The sequence below is a fragment of the Falco rusticolus genome, chromosome 6 (assembly GCF_015220075.1).
Source record: "Falco rusticolus isolate bFalRus1 chromosome 6, bFalRus1.pri, whole genome shotgun sequence".
Taxonomy (NCBI): Eukaryota; Metazoa; Chordata; class Aves; order Falconiformes; family Falconidae; genus Falco; species Falco rusticolus.
In genome coordinates, this window is record NC_051192.1 from 84,790,270 (window position 1) to 84,799,115 (window position 8,846).

Genomic DNA, 8,846 nt, shown 5'->3' on the forward strand with positions numbered 1-8,846 from the left:
GGCGCGCTCGGTGCCCTCGGAACCGTTAGAAACGGCGGGAAAACTGCCTGGGCGGGAACCGCCACCCGCGCCGCCATTTTGAAGAAGCTGAGGCACCGCGCCAAGCCTTAGGGCTTTTGTGTGACCTTGGCACTTCCCGGGCCTTGATCCGAGAACGGCTGAGTCAAGATCCTGCCTCGTGGCTTAAACGGCCCTCCACGTTTGTTTTGTTGTACTTTTTTGTGTTTGTCCCAAGCTAGGTTGTTGGCACCTGCAGGCCTGCTGTATTCTGTGGCCTGGTTGGTAATTTGCACGTACCCGCCTCTGGTGAGTGGCATTGCTATGCAGGAAAGGTTTATGGCATGAAACTGGAGGTTCTTCTCTAAAACCAGTCAAAAAGACAAAACTTTAAACACTTTCATAAACCTATCATTTGAACAGAAAATAAACCAGGTCCAGTGAAAAATCGAAAGAGTGTATTATTTTGACCTTAACGCTTTTCCACCCATTTCACCATAAATTCGCTAAAATTCAAAATGAATTTGCACTTCCCAATTAAAACCCAAAAGTTTTAATTTAAAATGTGAAGCAGGTTATGCTGGTAATTCTTAGAAGCTTTTCAACACAATTTTCAGTTGAGGTTAATGGGAACTGATCCTTCTAGCATGACATTTTGTCCCAAAAATCAGCATTGTCCAGTGGAATGACATTAATTCTACCAATAATAATGTCACCAGCACTATTTGGTGTCAGAAGTACCAAGAGATCTAAGTTGTAGTCTGAAATCCCATTGTCTCTGGTATCTACACTTACCAGTGCACAATACCTACTGTTACTTTCAGCAGTAGCATCTCAATGGGCAGAATAAGCACATCGGTGCTTAATAAAAACTATTTCCAAAATGCGAGACGTATGGTGAAAGGGATGAGCTAAGGGGAAATGCTTGTGATTTTCTAAGAGGAGCCTACTGGCAGTCATGCTAAGCTGGATGGTTATAGCTGAGAAACAGCAGTTGGTTTATGAGTGCAAAAGAATACAGCAAAAGAAGAAGAGGTCTACTAGGTCCTTCCTGTGTTCATGGCCTTTGGGGATTGGGAAGTGCTTATGTTGTGGGCAGCATCAGAAGGAAAGTACCAGAGCTGGAGCCAGGGAAAGAGAGTTCCAGAGTTCTGGGGATGTCCTGTAGTGAAATCTTTGCTTGACATTGTCCTGGGCTTCTGTAGAATAAAATACTGCTTTTTGTTGTTGCATAACACTGGAGGAGCAAGGTTATTGCCATTTACACTTTTAAGGGATTGGGTATTACCAGCTAAGTAGTAGGACACAATTCCTGTGTGAACACATGGTTTAATTTTTTAATCTAAAGTTTGACTGGACTTGTTCTTTGTAGGTGAGGCCTTTCAGATCCTGCATTCCCGTCTCTGCCATAAATAAGGAGTCAGGATACGTTTGTTTTGCTTTTCATTCCACTGATGGAATCTTCTTTTGCTTTGCTGACAGTTCAGGTGAAACAGGAATCTAATACATTAGATATGAGAAATACGGAATTAAACACAGTCCAGAAACAGAACTCCATGGACCAAAAGGTAGTAAAGTCCCTAGCCACTGGGATGAGTGACTTTCATTTATCAATAATTCATCGGTGTTATGGAGGAGATGTATCAGTAAGACAGTATGAAAATACCAGTCTTGTTGGTTTATGGACAAATCAACCTAGCCAGTCCAACACCTTGAATGAGGGGAGACTGACATGCAAATCACGGTCTACACATCTTTACCCTTCAGGCATGCCGAGGTGATGGCAAGATCAAAGAGGCTTTTGAAATGCCAAGTTCTGAGAAAGGAAATTGGGAAATATAACTCCAGAGTTAGCTGGAGGGGGCAGGGATGAGGGTCATGTTAGAAGGTGTTAACCACTGTAGAGAGAAGAGAGACTCTTATCCCAGATGGTGCAGACGTTTCATTGTTGAAATACAACTGCAACCAGCTCATGTTATAAGGTAATGAAATCTGTCACAACTTGAACATCAAAAGTGGTCACAGGCTATAAAGGAATGGTGTTTGTGGGAACAGTAGGGACAAGAGACATTGGACACTAGAGGCTGTGTCTCTGAGATGCTAGTCAAGAGGATCAGAAAGGAGAGGAAGGAAGAGATTGTCTTGCTGACAGCTGCCTGAGGACAGGAGCGGAGGACAAGTAAGATATTGCTTCCTTTGTAATGAATCCAAGATGTACCTCCCTAGCCTGACGTTTGCCGAGTAAACTGTGTTAGTTACTCAGGCAAGTCCTTTTGGTCCACTCCAGTTTTCCTACACATTCTTAGTACATTCTGTTTTAATTAGACCAGTTGAGTCCTTGATTGTTTGCAAATTTCATGCAGACTTTTCCTTAGCGGTGCTTCTAAGGAAGAGGAGTTACAGAAAGGTGCCTGGAGCCTGTCATAGTTGGGATGTTTGGTCAAAGGGGCATGGACTATGGAGACCTCTCTCACAAGAGATGGCACTTGCAGAGCTGAGGTCTGGCAAACACAAAGGAAACACCTGGATGGTCGGACATATTTCTACTCCCATCTTTTTTTCTTCCTCTAATTTCCTTATCTCTTAGGATTTGAGTATAATGGAAGCCAAATCAGAAAGAGGGACGTCAGTCAGCTTTTATGAAAAACAATGCTGCAAAGTAGAATTTTTTTCTGCTAAAGCTGTACTTGTACTGAAAAGTGCTGAATACAAACTAATTGCAGGAAAACAGGGAAGGCTAAAACATGCACGTGACAGAACTAGCCACATCCAGCAGAGTGCAGCATCGCCCTAAAGGCAGTGCATGTGCACAAGGCTGTGAGCCCTTTGCCTTCTGATTAAATAAAAGGGGTGTGCGTGTTGCAAATAAGCAAATCTCCCAGGAAAAGTGTGATACCTTTTCATTTATGAATTTTGAATCATACTTCGATGCTCTTAAGTGATTGACTGTGTTTTTCCACATAAAAGTTTGGGGGCTGGAAAGTAGGAGGAAGAATCTGGGACTGCAATTGGAAGTGGGAGCCAGGAAGATCCAGGCCAGACACTGAGGAGTGGAGGGTTAGCCGAAGAAATAATGAGGTGACTGGTAGCCTGGTGGTAGGGCAGGACATTGAAATCAAATGACCTCACAGGACTGACAGAGCAGAGAATGAAACAAGAAGTAGTACAGGCAAAGAGAATGGGGTTAGTACCTGGAGCCAGAGATGGGGGGAAAAAACCTCATGCTGAAAGAGATAAGACAGGAGGGATCAAAGAGGAAAGGAACAAGCAGAAAGGATATTCTGTTAACCAGTAAAGCCTGCCTCTTTACAGAGGCCTTGGGATGCCTATGTGACACTATTCTGCTTCCTGCAAGTCTCTGTGAAACCCCGTGTCTGACCTAGTACAGTATTGCACCATGAAGGATGGAAATATGCTATCACCCTCTGTCGTTTTGGCAGAAGTCAGCAGGAAGAGGTCTGTACTGTGGATTTGGAGGTTCCAAACCAACTGTGGTACCATGGACATAATATGCTGCCACATTATAGAACTTCTGGTTTTGTTTTTATTCTCATTTGCTTTTTAAAAAACCCTAGGACATTGCTGACAACATTATTTTTAAAAACCTTGTTAAGGTTGCAGAGTCAAATCTTGAAAAATCAGGTGAAGTCAGCATTAAAATTATTTTTACCCAGTCCCCTGTGAAAAGGCATTATGATGGGGTCTTGAAGTACACAGCCACTATTCTCCACTGGAATTTTTTTCATTCTCTGTATGGAAAAAGCTTGTTCTAGGTGTGATCAGCTTTGTACAGTGAAGGAGAGTGCTTTCCCTCCCTTCATACCACATTTGTTGCAGAAGTACAAAGAACATAAGACATAAGAAAGGGGGTTATAGAAGGAGGATGATGCCGTGGTTAGAGTCACTGGACAAATCCCAAAGAACAGCACTTTAGCACATTTGCAGGTTTGGCATGATATTTGGGAATTCACTTAGTGAAACTTTTGCTAGTCATTGCTCACTTTTGTTTTCTAAGTGGTGATCATGTCAACTGGTGCTTGACATGAGGATCAGTAGTCTGCAGTGTGCAGAACTACCAAAGGCAACAGCTGAAGTTGTACCATGCTTGAGAAAAGGCCACCTGAGTACTCTGAAAAGCCATGTCTTAGGAGACTGAGGCTGGGGAAGGTGACATTTCTAATCTTAATTTCTGTGCATCATAAATCCCTGATTCATAAAACAGTGATGAGATCACTATGTTACCCCAGAGGGGTGGTCTAGAAATTAAGTAACATTCTGCTAACACTGAGGTACAGCAGTGAGGGGTTCCATAGTCCATCCTGCACAGTACCTGAATCAGAAGTCCAGCTGAAAAGCATATTTTATGATCTGATAGTTAAAACCTGATGATAAGACATATGCACAGTGAAATCAGATTAAGATTGTATGGCCAGCGTTGGTTGTGAGATTTCCTGTCCTTCAAGATTATTGAGATTCAGCTGATCTAACTTCAGTCTTCCAGGCTTGCTCCAGTCAATAGAGATTTTATGCTAAATTGTGTGCCCATGATAGATAGGATGCCCATCTCTCTGTGTTGACTACTTGTTTCCTGTCTTTTCATGGGAAACGTATTTAAGATAGATATTTTGCATCATGGCTTAAAAAATACTACTGTTAGTGACAACCAACATACTTTATTAATGGCAGGTACAAGATATACAGCTACCCAATTTAACAGGTCAGGCAGGAGGGGACCCAGTTAGTTTGTGGATTTGATTTCAAAACTGTGTTTTCTGACCAAAAAATAAAGGTACAAATAAAATGCAACTTTGATCGCAAAACTTGTTTTATTTCAGATTTCTACATTATCTTTCCCAGACCCTTTTTTCCATCTGTTACTTTTCCCTGCCCAGTTATTTGTTTAAAAGCCTGCTCCATGTACTCTTAATCTGGACTGTAAACTCTGGCCTAAGGGCTCTTTTTTATGTCCTGTCTCATCTGAGATACTTCTTGGGTTCAAATCTAAGCACTTCTGTAGAACAGGCAATAAATACTCATAATACCGGTATCATAATGGTTTCCAGTCAAGTAGAAATGAAGCACTATATGCCCAAGATATGGCTGAATCCAGGCACTGCATCCAGGAGGCCTAAGCAATACTGGTGAAATGCACTTTGTCTACAGTGAACCATGGAGTGCAGGTACCATGGGAATGGGAACAGAGACTGAGAAGTCAAATCTGCTTTCAGCAGCAGCACGGGGTTCAACCAACCACATGTGGTTGCTGTTCCATTCTAAGGGAAGAAGTAACAACTGTTCCTTAGCAGCTGGAAGGGATGGTATTAGTCACTGGCCCCTTCCCACTCCAGCTGTACTGTACTGTGGGAAGGAAGGAGCCTTTTTTTGCACATTTCTGACTAGCCATACTGCTGGAGAAACCTATGTAAAGACCAAAAAAAAAAAAAAAAATTATGGGTGGTAGTCACTCTCTTTCCCTGTCCTTTCAATCACATGCACAGAGAAATTAGTGAATTATTGTCCATAAAAGCACTTTACCTTTTGATGTTATTAAAGTAAAATCACTATACCAGAGATAAAGCAGTAGGTATTACTTCAATTAATGCCACAAGTCTAACAACAATTAGTGGTATCAAGAAAAGAAATACAGTTGCATCAGAAGGGACTAAGTCTGTTTGGACTAAGCATTACAGTGAACATTCATACTTGTAAGACACAGGAGGGAGAGAAAAGGGATGAGGATCTCCACTCCACCAGGGTGGAAATGAGAATGATGTGCAAAGGATTGACTGAGGGAAGGAACAGCATGGGGTATCGTTCTGTCTTCTAAGGCATACCTAAGAACCCACTGCCACAATGGTGGGAGTGTACCCAGGGAGGAAGCCCTGGAAGAGCAATGACAGCATGTCTCAGAGGTATGTGAGCTGGGACAAAATGAAGCCATGCATGGAAGTGAGGAGCTATATGAGAAGCCAGTGGTGACGTTTATGACACTTGACAGTCTTCTGAAGTCCACTGAGATAGTTCATTGTTTCTGGGTTCTCAGTCTTGGGGAAGAAGTGGCTGACCTCAGTTTAGACTCTCTCAATCATACAGCTAAAAAGACAGCAGAGAAAGCCCCGTTCTAGCTAAAGGCCGAAGAGGGAAGTCTGGTTTATCCTGTAACACCTCCAAGCACAGAAATGCCGGGAACCACCATTCCTAGCAGCTCAGTTGATTGCTGAGTCAGACCACCCTGTAATGCTTGTGGTAGAGCATGAGAAATTCTACCCATGTGCGATGTTTACTCAGCTGGCTGCCAGTCTGTGACAGTCCTTATTCATCTCAGAGCCAGCCCCTGAAGAGAAGGCTCCCTTCGCCTCAGTGCCCTGAGTTCCTCTAGAAGCCACCCAGTGCAGCTAAGTAGCCCATTACAGAATATTTTGAAAGCAGCTATGTTGTAATGCCTGATGTGGGCTGCTAGGCCCCACGACAGAGATTCCCGGAAGAAACACAGTGATAAAAGAAGCCTTTCACTTGGAAGCCTTCTTCGGAAGCTCCAGAATTACTTCTAGTAACATTTAACTCCAAAAGTCAAGACATACTCATTATCCTGTGTTCCATGCTGGCTTCCAGAGTAAAGACAAAGAGCTCGTTGCCCATACAGCTCTGCTGAGTGACTTAAAGGAACAACATAGAGAAACCCACTTCCTAGAGGGAAACGACAATGAAGAGAGGTAATACCCATGCTCTCTCAAAGTGCTGCTGCCTGCCTGTGCAATTCACCCTTGCCCAACAAGGTTTGCAACACTTTAGCCCATGTCAGAACCAGTCCTGTGTGAGAGCTTTTAAAATTATTAAAGCAGCTCTGGAAGAGCTTTCCTGAGGCACATGCCAGTGCTGAATATGAAGATTGGTCTCCACTGTCACGGGATGTGCCACTAACATCATGAAGCACAGCTTAATCGCTTCTTCCAGAGGAGCAGAAGGGGAGAAAGGGAGTCCACTAACAATTATGCATGAAGCACTGTTTTCCTCTCTTTAGCTCTCTCTCTTTCTCATAGACTTGTTAGGCACCTTTCTGGTGCTCTCTTGTCTTCTCTAGCTTCAGTTCTAGCAGTCTCAGGTGTATTTCTGTGTATTTTCGTAATGCTATGCTTTTCATTGAAACATCAGTGGTAGGCTGGAGCGGCTGCAATAGGAGCAGGTGGATAAGGTATCTCATGGACATCCTGTTTTAGTAGTAGCACATCCCTTGGCCTGAATATCCCTGCTCTGGGCATCCTGGCATGGTTCTGGAGTAGGCCTTTTTAGCACGAGGCTGGTCTCATGTATTCTCCCTCTTCTTGCCTTAATTAATATCCAGGAAGCTGCTTCCCAACATAAAGGCACTGTCACCAAAAAGCAGCAAAAGGATGCCTATGTATGTGTCTGATCACCTCATAAATGAAGGTTGCATGACATGATATCTTTGCAGAATCAGAATGAGAAGCCTGATAAGGGAGACATCATGAATGGCCAAGGCCAGCAGGCGTAAGAGGTAGGATGGCCCCCCTATGAGTACTCCATTGTTCATCCCTGATACGAGGTGAAGTGAATTTTCAGGGCAGCTCAGGGTCTTTTCTGATACACTGTCCTGGACCAGACTAAAGCATGACTGTTCCAGGGGTGAAGAGCTCTGTGGAGTTTGGAATAGGGTTGTGCTCTACAAGCCAGAGACAATATTGTGTATGCAAGTACATTCTGTTTCCTTTGGGTTTTTGCTCTTTGTGTTTGCATAGAGCTGTGGTGGGCAGAACCAGCATCTGTTTAGAAACAGCGTGGCTGGGGACAATGACTGATGAGGCCAGAGACAAGGCCAGAGAGATGCCAATGAGGTAAATGCTGTTTGGTGTGCACATACATGCAAGTTTGGCCATCCAGAAGCAGAATGACTGGCCAGAGTTGTTCTTCACTCTGAGAGTGGTGAGCACTGGAACAGGTTTCCCAGAGAAGCTGTGGATGCCCCATCCCTGGAAGTGTTTGAGGCCAAGCTGGATGGGGCTTTGAGCAACCTGGTCTGGTGGAAGGTGGAAGGTGTCCCTCCCCATGGCAGGGGGTTGGAACTAGGGGATCTTTAAAGTCCCTTCTAACCTAAACCATTCTATAATTCTGATTGTTTCTGAAGATGGGTTCTAGAAGATTTGGTCCACTTGGTAATGCTGGCATTGCTGTTTGTCTAGCAGGTTCAGAGCAGGGCTACCGGATCAGGGCAAAGTGGGTGCAACTGAACTCAGGACTGGTGTTTACATGTGATGAGCTGTTTAAACTCATAAAATTAGTGGAGATCTAGTCAGTACAGGGAATGCACCCCAAAGAGAAATCCAGCAGACCAGCCATGGCACAAGACACTCAGTTGCCCAAAAAGAGACATCCAGACATCCAAGACAGCCACTTGAGGCTGGCAGATATGACACCAGACCTACACAAGATCCTCCATTCTAGGGGGATACCTGAAGACCACCAACAGCACCAGCACCTTTGTTTAGGTGATGAATCCCAGCCGGTACGTCTACTGTAGAGTAAACGGATCACTCTTTAAGTGCCAGTGACTGTCCTGACAAGATTTCCACTGGCCACAATGAAAAGCAAACTGGAGTACACGTAGGTACCTACTTGTGGACACCTAAATGTGCCTTGGCTTTGAATTGAATCCCAGCCAGGCTGTCAGCACAGGCTAGTGGGGGAAGGAAGTGCAGCCAAAGCGGACATGAAGAGGAGGAGAGTAAGCACAACTCCAGATTTTGCTAGCGCAGCTCATGCCATTAGGGATTCCCCCGGGATGGGGTAGGCAGTATGCGGCGCGGCCATCCAAAGGACTGAGAAGATACCAC